Below are 18,312 nucleotides of genomic sequence, written 5' to 3'. Positions count from 1 at the left end.
TTAAGAGGAGGCTGTGCTCACAACAATTGGAGTTCTTCCAGAGTAACCTTTAGAGTTTTTGAAATGAGTACAGTCATTTTTGTAAGTGCTTATTCATTTTTCATATGCCCAGTCTGTCTTCCATTCTGCATTTAAATGTATTACACTTGCACTTTTAATGGATATCTAAGATTTTAATGGCATTTCAGTCAACCGCACTTTGTATTTCCCCCAAAAAGGAATGATTCATTAGGAGTTAAGCCAGTCTTCTTTTTTGTTCTAGATAGTAAGAAGACAGCCTGGAGGTATATTGTATTAATTCCTAATATAAACGAAGTTAGATGACTGTAGAGCAAAATGATTATTTATGCTGAATAAGAAAACAGGCATAGTAGTGAAAATGTAAAATGGAAGGGGACAGAACAGAAAATACGTTTCTGCAAATTAGGGAATGAGATAGCAGGGTAGGAAGTTGTAGAAAGTTTACATAAAGAAATGTAATCAAATTATAAGCACTGGTTTTTTTCAGATACCATAAGCAGAATACGATTTCATACCACCTTACTCAGAGCTTTATAAATGCAACAGAAAAAAACAGAGGTGAATGATCAGTTCAGTAGACTGACAAATGAAACAATTAAAACTTTGTAGGTGCATTCTTTAATTTGCTGACTCCAGTTACAGCCACTACAGGAGCTGTCTGAGTGCTGATATCCCCAGGAATAAATATACTTGATTTTTTTAAAAAATACATTTCAGAGTGTATTTCATCAGCTTTTTGGTAGAGCAGACTTAATAACAGAGACGTGTGCATGCCATGGTAGATCAGCATGCAGAACTTTAATTACAGCTATGTCAATTTTAGGCCCTCAAATCTTGTTAAAAACACCATTATATCAGAAAAGCTTGATTGCATCAATTGTGTAGCTATTCCTTTACGTTCTGGAATGCATTTCTTAAAGATGACACCATTTATCTCCATTTTCTAGTTCATCAACATGTCCCAGATTTTTTTTTAATAACCTCAAATGCGTAACATCATATCTTAAAATCCTGTGTTATGTGTTTTGTGCCAGCAAAGAAATTAAAAAGCATGAGCTTTCACATGTAATCATCAGGGTAAAAGTGGGTAAACATTTCCATTAAATGCTTGTACAGGTTTAGACTTCTAATGAACAAAATGCTTCTTTTTTCATCTTCCTTTCATGTCCTAAACACTTATAATCCAATAATTTTCATTTTAAAGGCTGCAACTTTTTGAAAAGCAAAGCTAGACCCCATTTTAGTAGCAGCTTATTTCAAAACATGTCTAAAGGAAACCTCTCTTGGACATAGAATTGTAAAAAGCTGACATGTACCCAGGAATGTAAAGAAACTTTGTCTTTGCTGAGCATGGGTTTCCCTGATATGAGTTCAGATTAGTGGGCCAGCAGGCATTTGCCTGCGTAAATGATAACAGAAATAGAAGTTGCCCATTTAGATCAGTAATAGTATTTTCCTAAGAAATTTTACAATGTCGGTCATCACACTAAGACTAGGGCTTCCACTGCAAGAATTGATTGCCTTCAAGGTGACTAAGTGATAAGAGAGAAAAAGGAGATGGCAGAAGTTCAAGTTATTGAACAGTTAGTTTAATCTTCTAAACTGAAAATTGAAAACATCTCCATTTTCAGTTTCATTACAATGTAAGAAATAAGGGCAAGAAAGTTTAGAGCTTTTTCTTGCCTGTCACTCAGCCAGATCAACAATTAGAAAAACAGTCACATGGTCTGATTTTCCAAAGAGTCCCACTCAGGCATGCGAGTTTATCATCTTGCCTAGGAACATCGGGAAATAGAGCCATTTCATTTCTATGCCTAATTAGAAGCTGCTGTTTAACGTAGGCAGGATTAGCCTGAGGTATGTGGCCTACTCATACAGGTAAACTGGGCAACACGTAGGTCACTCAAATCACTTGGCCAACACCCAGGATTTATATAACATTCTCCGTATCCCTTGATTAACACATCCTTTAGGCTGCGTCAGAGGCCAAGTTTCCTTTCCACCCGCAACATGTAATGTCTACCATGTCCCTTAGGCGTTATGCAGTATGTGCTGTGGAGAGTATCCATACCTGCTGTAAGGAGAGGTAGTCACACTGCACTTGACTCAACAGCTCCTAACTATCCTATCAACCCTTGAGAAAACATAGCTCAGCTATTGTCAACCAGACAAAACAACCAAGCTACAAGATACCTAATGCCACTTGCCACTAAGTTAAATGGTATAGACAACTAGATCAAGTCGAGGCAGCCTAAAAGGAATAGTCAGGATGCAGTGTCCTGCTCCATGTCTGAAATGTTGGAGTTGTTTTGGTATTTCATTGTCATATTACATTTTGTTCTTTGTCAACTCACTGTCTTCCATCTGTAGTACCCATTCTCCTTTTTCTCCACACTAAATAACTACCTATTCTGCAGAAACACTTAGTTGATAGATGTACATTGTTGTATCTAACTCTTCATAAGTCTCAATTAGAGACTTCTCACTGATGTCACTAGGAGTTGGACTGAGCTGTACGAGCAGATCTGAGGCTAGCTCTTTGAGAGCAGGTATTTTTACTTCCCAAGGGTTCCTTCTCTATTCACAAAACTGAACAATTCAATCTTGAAAACGTGCGCTTTCCAGATAAATTATTGAATCTGTACACAAAATAGTTCTGAGAAAGTAGTCATTTTAGATAATGCCAATGATAAATGAACAGTGTGCTACTGATAACTACACTGGAAAAAACTGAGTTGCAGAATTTCCTCTTTTGTAGCAAGTGGTTTGAAGGCTTCTGGATTTCAATTCATAACTGTGAAACTCCTGTCATCCACGTACTTGTGAAGAAGAGTGACTCATTGATTCACCAGTTAAAAAAATATAAATGTATAAATAAAACATAAATAAAATGTAAATTGTTATGAAAAGAACTTTTTAAAAAGAGTATATTCAAATTCCTATATAGCTTGCCATTGACAAGTAGCTGCATAACAACCTTAGAAAGTATTGTCACAGTTTATGATGCTTAGTGCTCAAAGGTTTGTAGGCAGCCAAAGAGGGAGCAAATCAGCTGGGTTATGGGTACATACCACTTGAATTACAAAATTCTTCCCTCAAGTAGATAAAAAGAAAGAAGAATATTTTTTCAAATATTAACATTATTTTGGCTTTATCTCTAGCAAACAGAAAGAAAAAGGAAAGTAAGTTCATTTGCAATGTGACTTAAAAAAACCCCAAACCCTAAATTATTCTTTAAACTTGAGAACATAATTTAAAAGAACCGGCATACCTGATCAATCCAAAGATGCATCTTCCAGAATATCTTGTCTCTGATAAAAGCCAACTGTAGATATGAAGGGGAAAAGTATTAAAAACTTCTGCCAGAAGTATTACAACTTCTGACAACTAGACTACTCATAAGCTCAGGCATACTGCAGAAATGAAGTTGAATTAATAAAGGCACATTTGTGACTCCTGAGTTGAGGGGAGGGAGGAAACTGGAAAAGTGTATCAGCACATGACAGTGTGCTGAAAGAATACATTTGAGAGAAGTCAGCTGTGCACTAATAACACATTAGCACTGCTGTTTAAAAGTTTTATCCATGAAGGAGAAGCTGGTCAATAGCCATTTTGACTAATTTTTTTTGAGTTAATGCTGAGACTCATCTATTTTGGAGGACTCCTTTCCCAGGGAAAAACAAACACACACATTAAAAAAGCCTCTTGATTCCCTCCAGAACTTAAGTAAACCCAATTTAGACTGTAGCAATACTTGTACCTTGACTGAGAATCCACAGAGAAAAGTAAAGATACCTAAGTTACTTACAGCTGTCAAGCAGAGAAAGTAATTTTTCTGCTCTCTATTAAGTTGGGAAAGGGAACATGCTACTGGGGTTAAAAAGAAGATGCTATCCTGCAAAATTACTCCCTCTGCCTAGCACACTAACAGCAACAATGAAAAAAAAAAGCTATTGAAAGAAAAAAGAAAGAATGATCTTGCTTTTTGACATCATATGGAACTCCACAAAGATAAAGGGAATGTGCATGGCAAGGGGAGGATGTTTCTTCACAGTTTCCCCAAGCTTTTTAACCCAACATGAACAATGCACTGAATACTTGCATTTTGGGTGGGAATTTGTATATGGAAAAGTAAAGATGCCTCAGACACTGTGCATTGCCAGAAAAAGCAATTGGTTCCTGGTTTTCCCATGTAATTTGGAAGGAAGGAAGATGAGGAGAGACAAAGAGATGTATTTTCTCTGCAGCCATCTTTTTTTTCAGTGGTGTGCCATAAAAGTGTTAACTGGAAATACATACTCTATGTATTAAACACAAATATATGAGTGCAAAAAACCCACCCTATTGAAGAGCTTATTGTTGCCTTTCATGCTGAAAGTGAAGAAAATTAAAGGGTGAAAGGATACTTCTTCACATATAGCCCCCTTCTTCCAAACATCAGTTGAACTTTTTGCTGTTGATAGAAACAAACATTCATTGCTCCATACATTCTCAGAAAGTTTTGCTGTTGTCCTCTGCAATACTCTGAGCATATTTCTGTGGAAGCTGGCATTTATTTATTCAGATGAACACATATTAAAAGTCTCCTATCAGAAGTCATAACTGCTTCTCTGGAATTATACTGCCTGCTGCTTGACTAAAGACTTCTTGATGCATTTATGCCTGATGGTGGGTAAAAGAAGTGGGTGATGGACATCTGCTGAAAACTTGGCACTGACACCTTCTTCAGCCACCAGTACCACAGAGCATCTGACTGAGTGGGCTGGAGGCACCAGTCTTTATAGCTATCCATCCATCAACCACTGCTGCAGTTACACTACTCTCTTCCTTCTCAGCTTCAAGACAAGAATACCATTACAAAAATTCTCAAGTTTATGCAAAAGGCATGGAGAACCTTCTAACCTACCCTCCTCAGCACCAGGATTATGTCAGAAGCACCGTTTAACACAGTGTTGTTGCCTAGCGATATGTTGTCTTGATTTTAGCCACCACTCTGTCTTTCAAACGCTTTTCGAACAGGTTAATTCCCATTTAACTATTCCCATTATGCTCTGCCTCTGTAACAGTTGTTACACAAATTTGTTATCCATTGATGTTGACAAGACCCAGGACTTTAGCCACTCATCTGTACTTTGTCCAAGATACTGTTTTGTCCGGGGGGGCATTCAGGACCTATACATACAAACTGTAGTGTGACTCATTGTGCATATTAATAACATTGATTTCTGCCACACCTGAGCCAATAGCTTGGGAGAGATACATACACAGATGTTTGGTTGCCAGCCCATCCCTCAGTGATCAGGCAAGAAATCATGGACAGAAGGAATATATGGCAGGAGCCATGGTGAATTAAATAGGCAGGAGCAGCAGTGAATGAAATAAAGCACGAATACATTGGCATCGGCGATGGAGAATCTTCTTCCACCTGAGAAGTGTGAATAATAAGCACATCTTTTCAGATCAAAAAGTTCTTAGAGCGCTATTTCAGAGGCAGCAAATGGTCCACCAATCTGGTGGTTCAAGAGGCATTCTACTGCTGCACAAATGGGAAATATTCTCATTCCCTGCTGAATTAATTCATTCATACCTGGAATTATCCATCATATCCCAGGAAAATAGCTCTCCCTGAAGGAGCCATCTGCATGGGGCGTAATAATGCCTGCCTGTTAGCTTGTATTTGCTTCCCAGATCCCATGCTGCAAAATGTCCGCCTCAGTGTTTCTTCTCAGCAATCCTCCATGACAGCTTTTATTTTTTGGTACACGGATTCCTGAAAGAATGTCCTTGAAGGGGTGGATGCAACAAAAGCATAATCCCCAAAACAGCCAAATATAGAACTGTAGGGAGAAAAAAGTCTTTCAAGAGCAAATTTTATAGCTTTTCCAGGTAATTCAAAATTCATGGATGAATAATATAAACAACTGGAAATTGGTCCAGGTGCACACACTAATAGACTCATTTGCTGAGAAAGTGATACTGCATGCGGGCATAGATTTACCTATGAAACTAGAAGAACTTAAAAGTCTCTTACCATGCCTAGAACCTCTCACCCCTAGCACTAACTGCTAATTACTCCCTCAGTTAATTGTCTTTCTTTAGATTTGTTCCAAAATATATAAATAATACTAGCTTAAATATAACACAGGAAGATATTACTACAAAAAGAATGTCATCAAAAAAAGAAAGCAAGCTGGGATCTTGAACTCCCTTTGAATATATCTTGTCATTCACTTCCACAGAATGAGCCATTCCAAATTTGCTAATTCATCCAGGCACCTATGCCAATTTCTAAGAATCAATCCTAACATACCTCCCATCCTTAAGTATTAATCTTATAGTAGATTACTGCTCAACAATACTTTATCTTGTACTTCATTTATATTAGTTTGATTCTTTGAGTGATATATTCCAGAATGTAGGCCCTTAAGGAGAAGCCTCTAATAAAACAGCCTTAGGTTTGGGGTTTTTTTCCTGTTTTTTCTTTAGATATTACTTTAACTTAGAATTTACTTCTTACACATCACCACCTAATATATCCAGTGCAGTATGTCTTTCCATTTCCAGATGCTTCAGAGTCAGATCCTTGTTCTATACTTGTGTTTATGGGGTTACCTGCCTTTTGGAAAAATCACCTCCCCTTCTTTTTTTTTTTTTTTACTTAGTTGTTTGTCTGCTTGAATCATCTCTTGGCTTTTTCCTTCAAGCCACAGTAGCTATCTAATGTTAGGTAAAAATTACTGCTACAGTTACATAAAAGTAATTGTTCTCACTACTAATGCACATTGTACTGTATTTGAGGGGCTACTGTAGCTCCAAATCCCCAGTCACAGAGGGTCCTGAGACCAGCATCGCTGTGTCCCCCTGCGGAGCCCAGCTGTGCCTCCAGCCAGGCCATATCCTGCGCTAGAGAATACTTATTTTGGTATGCAGCTCATATGGCCAAGAAAACTGGCCATACCACGTTGCAGTCTGTCTTTCATCCCCTTAAGTCAATGTCATTCATTTTGGTGCATATTCTTTGTAAATGGGGTAGATATCATGCTGGGTTTACTGGCAAAGTCGAAAGTATAAACTAATTATTTTGGTTATTCATTATCCTGCTGAGACTAATGTTATGAAGAACAAAAGGCAGAACTTAATAAATTAGCTGGCAATGCTAATCTGGTGTGAGTTCTGAGCATTACTCAGGAAATATAAGCACTATGAAAAGATCTAGTGAAATTAGAAATGCTCTCTGGACTTGCTCTCTGATTACCAGACATGAATTTGGGAAATTTGGCTTCCAAGGCACTGTGACTTTGCAGTTCATTGCATTCTCAATGACTCATATTATGAATATGTCCTTTTAAGCGTTTTTTGTTGTCTTGACCCTTATTATAAGACAATCATTCATTCTTTCAAGATAGGGGTTATCCTTGTGTTCACAGAGTACTGCCTTAATCTAAGCAGACTTGTTGTACCCAAATTCTATCAGATAATGAGAATCCAAGTGACGAGCACAGCTAGAGAGACTAATAATCCAGAGTGGAAGAGAGAATCCTCTCAAAATGCAAAAGAGATCTGACAGAAAGAAGAAATTAAAGGAAGATTTATGTTGATCACCATAGGGTTAGACTTTTCAATTTCTCTATTACATTGATATCGCAGGTTTAGCATCATACTGTGGGATCATCATAAACATACACCTGACATAAACTGCCCTGACTGTACTTCCTAAGGGGAAGTGTTAGGATCTGTAAAATGGACAGTCCTTTCCACTTCCCATCAGAGCTACATATAGGATGTGTACAAGTCAACATGTGATACATCTTACAGAGGCACTAAGCCTTAGGAGAGCTTTCAGCATGTTCGGAACATGTTGTGGCTGACAGAATGCATTCAAAATACTAAGCACTAAACACTCAGGTTATACATTCAATTTTCATGTTCCCTGAGACTTCAAAAGTCCCACTCCAACTGATTTCCATATTCTTATCAATACCAGTGTGAGTTGAATCCATCTCATTCTCTGTTTAAAAGCTGCTACAAACCACAGATTTATATAGGTACTTTGAATTCTCAGTATAATGGGAAATTATTTATGTACATACTGAACAGATCAAATTTACTGACTTAAAAGCCTTACTAGTCTATATTGACATGGACTTAACACAGTCAATCAAAATTGCACGTGAAGTGTCAAGTTACGACGTTAGCTTATTGCTTCATTCTGGTTTCCTTTAGTGTTGACTAGTCTTAGAAATGGTTAAAAGGTCAAAAAGTACTGAATACTAAAGAACTTTGAGAAAGCTTCTCACCTTGTTAGTGAAAAAGATGTTAAAAGTTCAAAGCAAAAGAGAACATGAACTTACGGAAGAGCAGGCACCAGCAAGCCTAAAAAGTCTGAGTTAATCATAAAAGCAGAGAAGAGGAAGACTTGCTTTTTGGATTTCTTATAGACATGTATTAAATCTTACCTAACTGATGTTATCCAAGAATAAGAAAATAAGAATGTCTAGTCTTTTTGCTTAGCATCACTTTCCCTAAAAAAAGAGTCCTTTTCATTTAGACCTGGAAGAAGTCATAGCACATGCATTTACCCCCATGGGGTTTTTTAAATCAAAAATGAAAAGTAGGCAGAAACCTTGCTAACATTTCAGATCTTAGCTTCTGATAACCTTCTAACTTATTAACACTAAACTAATAAAATCCAGCTAAAGTTTGGGCTGTCTGAACACAGTTTTCTCTAGCACAGAGTACGTAACAGGAGTTTGACACGTTCCACTGTCAACTTTGTCCATTGTATAGAGGCAAAAGTAGCAAATGATGAAATATGTTGTCTTATACTATGAAAGCTCAAGAGCTGTAATAACAAACCCTGACTACTAGACTTTAGCACTGACCTTTCTAATCTTTTCACAGGCATGACTATCTAAAGGTATATATTATGTATACTTATTGTAACATCATGACAATGAAGCAAACACAAAGATCACCAAGTGTCAAAACAATTCATTTTTATGCAAAACATGCTCACATACGATTTTTACTGTCATGAATTAAAATTATGCAAGCGTATTAATTAATGCTAACACTGATTCATCAACATTGCAGTAAGAGAGTGTGCAAAGATATATTCATGATCTTCTAGCATATTAGCCAGTAAAGTGTTTTTTCCAAAATGCAGTCTTGCACAACTTGGCAAACAAACACAAGGGTAATTTTGCTTGTGATTATATTGAATTTTTTTCGCTGAATGTTAATGAATTTTGAATTGTCTCTGTTAATTTTACTTTTTAATTACGGCACAATATGAACTTACTGGAGCTGATTAAAAATTGATTCACCCATTCTTTAGTGAAAGTTCTAGTCCCAAATTCCTAAATTAGAATAGGCTTATTTAAAGTGCAATTTAAACTTTAAAGAGAGAAAGTATAGAGAGTCATTTTAAATAGTTTTAAATTCTTAAGTAGTTCTTCTTACTATTTTTCATATGATGTATGGATCATCATCAGGTAAAAGGATCAGGTAAAACAGAATGTCCTTTCACTAAAAATCCTGATTACATAATGTTTTAATTTTTGTGTATGTGGCTACATATTTCATAAACAAATAAGCATGGTACTGCCAATACAATCTTTCTTCAAGTATTAACGGTTTCAGGCTGGCCTTCCAAGAACAAGAGAAATCATTATATAGAGTTTTTTTCTGGTTATATATGTCAGTGCTAAAGTAGAGTGGTCAAATGGCACATAGAGGAAATCCTTATTACAGGAAGTACAAATCAAAAATCTTGCAGTGTAACTCTACTGGGAGAACCCAAAACATAACGTAGCAACCACTGCTGTGAAAGTATTTTGAGAGATAAATATATTTAATGTTCTACTGACATGGATTTACAAAGCATTGAAGCAAGGAACAAGAAGAATGAGACTTCATATCTGTAACTAGTCCACACGTTACCATCATGCTATGTACAAAACATAAGTGGAAAAAAGGTGTTCAACTTGATTTCAAGAGAAACTTGTATTTGAACCTCTCTGAAGAGAGGCACTAGCAGTTACATATAAAACCTTAATCATGAATCCACAAAAATAACTCGAAAGTTCGTCACAGTGGGAAGCACTACGTCCTTTTATTAGGTAACCAGTGCAATAAAATAGAAGAAGCAGGGTAGAAAGTTTAAAGGCAGCTTGAAGACAGAATGACAGATACCAAAACTCATCCTTGGGATAAGCTGTGAGCTGGCTCACCCATCTTATAAGGTTGGGAGCACAGGTTCGTATAACTGTGGTTCATCTGGAGCTGTTTCCTCAAAACCTCTTAGAGACACTGGAGACTCCTGCAAAATTCAGTTTCAGAATTTCTGCTAAGATTTGGGGTTCCATTTGAAAACATTGAGGCTAATATTTCTGCCTTAATACCATAAAAAGCCAGGTTAGAACATATAACTGAAGCATAAGATATAAATGAACAAAGCAGTCCTTAGTTCTTTGCTTTTCCTCAGAGGTTTGCACTAGAGTGAGAACTGTATAAGGGTTATTCCCTCTTCAAAGACAACTTCATTCCAAATCACACTTTGTACACATTTCTTTGTATAATATAGTATTGTAACCCTGGCGTCACAGCATAGTGCTGCTGCACATTTCTTTCCACACTATTTTTCCTTCATTTGTGGCCAAATATTCAGCTTTGCAATTACTACTGTGCATTGTTCTTATATACAGCTTAATGAAGAATCTCTCCTTGGGAGCTTATCATTCCTATGGGGCTGAGCTTTCCAAAGAAAATACCCTGGATATTTTTGAGGGTCCTCTCCCAAGACACATTAAATAATTTATGCTTGAAATAGACAGAGATTCCACGTCACTGCTTTCCTGTCCATGTAGAAGCCAGCCTTCAGAATACCAGACATATGCTGCGCCTTGGCAAAGAGTTGACACTGGCATCAGGACAAGACATTCATGCAGAAAAACCCAGGGAAAACAGTATAACGTTATGTGCTTGAACAGTAATGCTGTATATTACTCCTCCTGCTTCCAAGTGCCAGATTCTGTTTACCTTCATTAAATAAATTTTACTATCCATGAAAACAGATGAAATATATATATGTATGTATGTATGTATAATGAGCTATTACCAATTTTGCCAGTCAATGGTCTGATATGAGCTTAAATAATTTAGTAGATGTAAAATAAATTTTGAACTTACATGCCTTTTATTTCAATATCTACAATACTGAATGTTTAAGAAATTATCATAAATCTCTGCATTTAAAATTTTGGATAACCAGTTATATTTTCTGTTTATAATACAGAATTCCTTCTGTTCTGTGTAGTACATTTAACAGGAAGCCAATTTGTTTTTTTTTATCTTTGCTTGGCCACATATAGTGCACAAGATATGTGTTTTGGAGAAATTAGGTCTATTCATAACCACTGCTCCACATATACTTTGTTTACTTTCTTATATATACACTCTCGTAAGTGGGACATAAACACATGGAGAGTCACTAGGATGCCTCCTGTCATGGTGTATTTTGTCTGTTTGTATTGGATGGGATTTTTATATCAGGTCTAATAAGTAACCAATGCTTTTACAGCTACAAACACTTATTTTTTTAATTTAGACTTCTGGAGGAACTGACCATTCAAGATTCCATAGAGCTGTCCAAAAATATTTTTTAAAAGCATGTTGTATAATTTATGTATAATATATTATGGCTTCAGAGTGTCTGTAAGTAATTACATTACTCTATTTGCATGTCTGATAAATTTTTCTGACTGCTGTTTACAAGTGGTCCCTTTACAGAGGAGCCTTCTACTGAAACCTCTAGAAGAAATGTCTGTTTGGTGACTATGGAGCAGTGAGGTAGGAGTTAACTATGCAGGCAGGGAGTGTGTGTACATGTATATTTGTATGCATATACGTACATAGATTCACACACATACATTGGCATGTATTTTGTTATATATATACATACACACACACATATATATATACATGTATTTTATATACCACTGGCTGCAGAGTGGAATTTGAAAATGGGAAGAAATCAATGTCAATATGGATCTGTGGATCTGCTGCAGGTTTTTGATTTCTATTCTCAGATTTTTACAATCAATTCAGGAAAGTTTCTAAAAACACGTCTGGAATTTATGCATCCATTTCACTCACTGATATTCATTGGGGTTTAGAGGACTAACTCCATGAAGCTCCATGGAAAAATCCCTCTGCTAGGGTTCATACAAGGCTGTTCTTCTAAAGAAATCCCAGCAGTGAGCTTAATAATGTCTTGGCCAAGGGGTAGATCTCTTCAAAGCTTCACAACGGCTCTTGCATACCAATAGAGACTAAAACATGATCTAGGGCCTGTTTTTCATTGATCAGTAGAGAAAGCTCCACAAATTTAAAAATATATTGGACTGAGCTCTTCATATACCTTGGTGTACTTTTTTGTATAGTTAGCTGATAGAAAACAATAACCATAAAGACCTGCACATTTATTAATTATACATTCCAGAGAAACAATTTATTTTAATACTATGCCAATTTAAACCCAGTTAGGATTTGAAATCTTAAGAGATATAATGATATACTGGAACAATTTTGATTACAGAGTTAATTAGAGAGCAAGTGGTTTATTTTTTATTAAAAATTAATAATTCATGCACCTTAATTGTTGGATAATGATGGTTTTGTCTGCTATATGTAATTAAAAATTATAAAACAGTGCTTTACAGATATGATTTAAAGTATTCCTTTTCATAAAATACATGACAAAGGGCTGCTATTAAAGCAGTTATCAAAAATCTAATGCAAATAAAAACACTGGTCATTTAAAATAAAAAAAAAAAACCAATCCTAATAAATCTGAGCTGCAAAGGCTTCTATTTTTTGCTTTATCAGGGAAAGCCACAAAGAGTTCTCTTGAGTCAATAGTCAGAATAAACTGGGACTATAAGCACCCCAGAAATTCTGAGGGGTGAGTCCTCTTATTAAAGTTGAAGGCTACAGACAGGAGCTCATGAGCTTTCCTTCAGATTTAATTCTAGATGTCCTTTTCTTCATGCACACGTGAATAAATGGGAAAATTATTTCTGTTAGCTAGATCTCCCATTTAAACAGAAATGCAATCATCATGGTACCTAAATATTGTGTGTATGCTCTCTAACTCAATTTTCTCAACATTATTTAGATGTGCTCAGTGTTTAAACCTGATAGAAAGACTTCCCACCCATACCAATTAACCTTACCCTGCAGTTTTGTTCTACTTAGTTGTCCTTGAATATTGTCTTGTTCTCTTCTGTGCTGTTCATTTGAATTAGTTTGAATTTCTTCCCAGAAATTGTTTGTAATCTAAAAGCTGTATCAATCTGTTTGCCACTATTTTTCCATTTTTAACTTCCCAATATATATAAATGGATTTCCCAATTTAAGCATATGACAAAGAACACTCCCTCTCAGAGCATCCTTTCCCTTTTTCTCTCTTATTTCACTTATACCAGTCACAGCGGTTGTAACCTGGAAAGACAATTTTTGATGAATAAAGGCCTTTCTATGCTCAAGTGGAACTCCATGTGACTCTAACCCTAGCTGATCAGTTTACAGTACATATCAAGTCAAAAAATGTGCTAGGAAATTACAAGGAAATGTCATACTCTCTCCTGCGTGAGAATTAAATAGCAATAAAGAAGGTATGGTGACAATCTATACCCTGCATCATCATAACTAGGATTATTTTTACCTGTAGCATCATGTTGGACATATTATATCCCATGCTGTCTAAATACAAACAGCATGAGAATGAATACAAAATTTATATATATCTACTGAAAAGCATTCAATGGAATCATGGAATAGCTTGGCTTGGTAGCAGCCTTTAAAGGTCATCTAGTCCAACCCCCTTGCAATGAGCAGGGATACCTTCAACTTGATCAGGTTTCTCAGAGCCCCGTCCAACTTGACTTGAATGTTTCCAGGGATGGAGCATTTAGCACCTCTCTGGGCAACATGTTCCAGTGTTTCACTACCCTCATTGTAAAAAATTTCTTCCTTATATCTGGTCTGAATCTAGCCTCTTTTAATTTTTTCCTATCGCTACAGGTCCTACTAAAAAGTCTGTCCCCAGTCATAGAATGATTTGGCTTGGAAAGGACTTTTAAAGATCTTCTAGTCCAACCCCCCTCCTGGCAGGGACATAATTCACTAGATCAGGAACAAAAGAGTGCTCTCTCTGAAAGCAAGCAGATCTAGCAGCGAGAACAGCAGGGCACGGGGGGTTGTGTTCTCGAGCACTCAGGTAGTGCAAGTGTTTCCCTGGGGAGTTTGTCACCTGGACAGAGACCTTCGTTGTCTTCTCCATTTCAGAAAATCCAGAACCCTGCCAAAACAGCAGAATATCTGTGCAGCTGGATTTTCCTTGATACACATAGTCTGAAAACATAGATATATGAATCTCACCGTGCTTATGTGGCTCCCTTTCTATTTATTAGATGACATAAAACTGGGAGAAATGGTTGATGCACCAGATAGGTGCACAGTCATTCAGAGGGACCTCTAAAGACTGGAGAAATGGGCCAACAGGAACCTCATGGAGCTCAACAAAGGGAAGTGCCAAGTCCTGCCCCTGGGGAGGAATAACCCCATGCATCAGTACAGGTTGAGGGCCAACCATCTGGAAAACAGCTGTGTGGAAAAAAAAGTTGGAGTCCTGGTGGGCAACAAGTTCACTAAAAGAGAGCTCCCTTGGAGCAAAGCAGTCCAACAGCATCCTGGGCTGCATTAGAGTTGCCAGCAGGTTGAAGGAGGTGAACTTCCTCCTCTGCTCACCCCTTGACACACATCTGGAGTGCTGGGTCCAGTGCTGATCTCCCTGGTACAAGAGGGACGTGGATGTACTAGAGCAAGCCCAGTGAAGGACCAAAGATGCTGAAGGGCTTGGAGCATCTTACATCAAGAGAGAGGCTGAGAGAGCTGGTACTGTTCAGCCTGGGGAAGACAAGGCTCAGGGGGATCTTATCAGTCTGTGTAAATACCTGATGGGAGGGTGAAAAGAAGGCAGAGACAGACTTTTCTCAGCAGCAGCCAGTGATAGGATAAGAGGAAATGGACACAAATAGAAAAACAAGAAATTCTGTTTAAATATATGCAAGTGTTTTACTGTAAGGTTGATCAAACGCTGGAACAGGTTGCCCAGAGAGGCTGTGGCTTCTCTGTCCTCGGAGATATTCACAACCCACCTGGACACAGTTGTGGGAAACCTGCTTAATTGATCCTGCTTTGAGCAGGGGTTTTCAACTAGGTGATCTCCAGGGGTCCCTGCCAAACTCAGCCACTCTTTGATTCTATGGTTCTAAGTGTTTTTCTCATCTCTGTAACTCCAGCCAGCCTTTTGCTCATACCTCTTTGGAGTGTAAGTACTTAGGGACACAGTGCAGTTTAAGTTTACAGCATGTCTTCAAAATCACAGAATAATTAGCCCTGCTTTACATACTGTATCTGTATTTTCTAAGTCACTTAATGTCTCTGTTAAAACAAAGCAATATTGCATTTGTCACACTGTGATGCACTAAGTATTTTAAATTGGTGATGCTCACTGAAGAAAGTGCTAGGACAACTACCTTTTCAGACTGGAAGAGTAGAGAAAAGCACATATTTGCAAGACAAAAAGCATGTTAATAGAGGCCTGTTTATGATAACACATAATATAAACTGATGATTAACCAGGTTTGCACATATGGCAAATGAATATAATACAGAAAATCAAAATTCATGCATATTTCTATGAAGATAAATTGAGTACTGTGTAATTCTAGGGACATGATTTTCCTTTCTTTTGGAAAATGTCTACTTCACTTTGAACGATAACATAATGTAACTACAAAGCATCACTAAAAGTAGTGCTGTTCTGAAAGTCCAAGGAGGTAGGCACAAATTTAAAGCAGTAGCCTAAATACCATGACAAAAAACTCCCTCTCCGCTCCCACCACACTATTTAAATTCAGTTAGTACAAGATGTAGTTTCACATCATATAATGCTGTTGTGCATGAACAGTCTCTCCTACTTTTATGTTTCAACAAAGACTGAACCTGCTTCTGAACTTCTAGACACTGCCCTTTTTTAGTGAAGTCCAGAAGTCAAGACAGCAGATAGGAGTTTTATGACAGTATTTTTTTATGCTGGGATCAAAAACTTCTTACAGAGATTTTAATCAGAAGTTTTTTCAAATTCATCTTTGGTTACCATACCCCTGGATTGCAATAGTGAAGATAAAAACATGCATAAGCATAAAACCCAGCAGCTTGGACATGCTGTATGAAGGAAATCAAACAAATGATGTCTCAATCTGCCCAACGCTTTGGAAACCTGTACATTAATGCAAGAAGCGTGGGGAAGAAACAAGAGAAGCTGAATAGGAATTCTTAATAATAAGCACTTAATGACTAGGACTACAGAAGCTTAGTAAATTAGACACTTTACTGCAATGGAAAAGGCTAACATGTTCACACACGACACTTGTCTTCAGATCCAAATTTGGGAAGTTGCCCTTGCTGAAAGTTTGGGAACTTGAACTTGGGTGTTAAACATGTAAGTGTTCATTGCAGATGACTAAACCATGAAAATGCAGTGGAAAGAACTTTTGTGAACAAATACCACAATTATCCAAGGCACAATACAAGGTAATAATGGAGATTTACACTACCCAGACAATCTTTAAAAAGGGAATGAATGCAGTACAACATGGATTAATCTCGAAGTCATGGTGGAGATAAATATTACAGATGCACATACACGTACAGGAGGCAGAAAAAAGCAATCAGTGCAAAGACTGTTGTATATTTAATCAATAGAGAGGAATTGACTGAGATCATGGTGAAATGCAGTTTGGATGACAATGACCATGGTATGATAAGAGCTAATGAAACTTAGGAAAGGAGGGAGGCTGGATAGCAGAATAGAAACAAATAGACTAAGAAAACAGAATTCAATAGGTTCAACAAATCCCTAGGTAAGAGCCCATATGATGGGAAAAAAGAATTACAAAGAGTGGCAGTTCCACAAACAATGTTAATGGTGCAAGAATAAGCACAAACCATCCCAATAAAGAAGCTGAAAATAACTAAATCAGAAGCTCCTCAGCAGTGTCAAGCAAAAGAAGGATGCATAGAGAAAGTGGAAATAGGTCAATTGTACTAAAAATACAGAAAAAGTATGTAGAAAGAAAATTAGAAAGGTCAAAGCGTAAGATGGAAAGAAGCTTCAGAGAAATCAAAGACAAGATATCATTGCAAATGTTAGCAATAAGAGAAGTTAAGTGTCAGTCTGGTACTGACTGGAGAAGGAAAGCTATCAGAATGCCAGGGCTGCTCACATGCTGCATGATATTTTTGCTTTAAAATGTTAACTGCAAGCAGGGGGTTAGAATAATTAACACTGTAGAAGAGAGTAAAATCTCAGCTTGGAATAAAGAAAAACGGGTTAAAACAATTCTGCTACTTGTGCTGACTGATGAATTTACTGAACTAGCTGCAACAATTCAGACATATTAAAGCTCATTAGATACCTGTGAGGAACTGAAAACCCAAATAGGTAAAATGCAGTGTCTTATCATTAAAAGGGAATACCAGAAACATAAGCCAGTCAGCTGTGGAAGTATAAGTGAATTAATTGAATTTCCCCCCACCCCCAAATCTATCACAAATAACTTGGCATCTGAAAAATAATATGGTTATGCCTAAGAGCTAACATGGATTGGTCCAGGAGAAATCATATCAAACTAACTTTCTAATTTTCTTCTCTGACAAGGCAACAGATCACCTGGATGAGGAGGAAGAACTTCTCTGTTTCAATTTTAGTAGAGGTTTTGACACAATATATTCTAATAGGTGAACCAGGGAAGCACAGTCATCACGAAAGTAATAAAGAATAGGTTCAAAAATTTTTGGTATAACTGTACGTATGAAATAGTTAATAATAGTTTACCATCAAATGGTAAAACATACTCACTGGAGACATAGAGGCCTACTTATAGGTCTGGTTCTATTCAATATTTTCATTATTATCTTAGATAAAGGAACAGAAAGTACATTTATTAGATATGCCGTTTCCACCAAAATAAAAAAGACACCATGTACATTGGAGGAGAGGTCTAGACTTCACAGTGACCTTGACAAACTGAAAAATAAACTGAAACTAAATAGATAAAGTTTAAAAACAGACTTAAATTTGTTCACAAGCGAAGCATGAGACAGTAAAGTCATGCTATTACAAACATATAACAAAATAAATGTTATAAAAATTTATGCCTG

General features: G+C 36.9%; 1 long non-coding RNA gene across 1 annotated transcript; it reads right to left on the bottom strand.

Annotated features, from left to right (window-relative positions):
• Positions 1–3,286: 3,286 nt before the first annotated feature.
• LOC138682325 (uncharacterized) lies at positions 3,287–18,067 on the bottom strand. Its single transcript, XR_011322430.1, has 3 exons — positions 18,011–18,067; positions 10,254–10,342; positions 3,287–3,346 (listed from the first exon to the last, which is right to left on the bottom strand). It is a non-coding gene; the product is annotated as an uncharacterized lncRNA (long non-coding RNA).
• Between the last annotated feature and the right edge of the window lie 245 nt (positions 18,068–18,312).

This window comes from Haliaeetus albicilla, chromosome 27 (genome assembly GCF_947461875.1).
Source record: "Haliaeetus albicilla chromosome 27, bHalAlb1.1, whole genome shotgun sequence".
NCBI classification, from domain to species: Eukaryota; Metazoa; Chordata; class Aves; order Accipitriformes; family Accipitridae; genus Haliaeetus; species Haliaeetus albicilla.
Note: the sequence above shows the minus strand (reverse complement) of the source record. Positions and strands in the feature narration are given on the sequence as shown.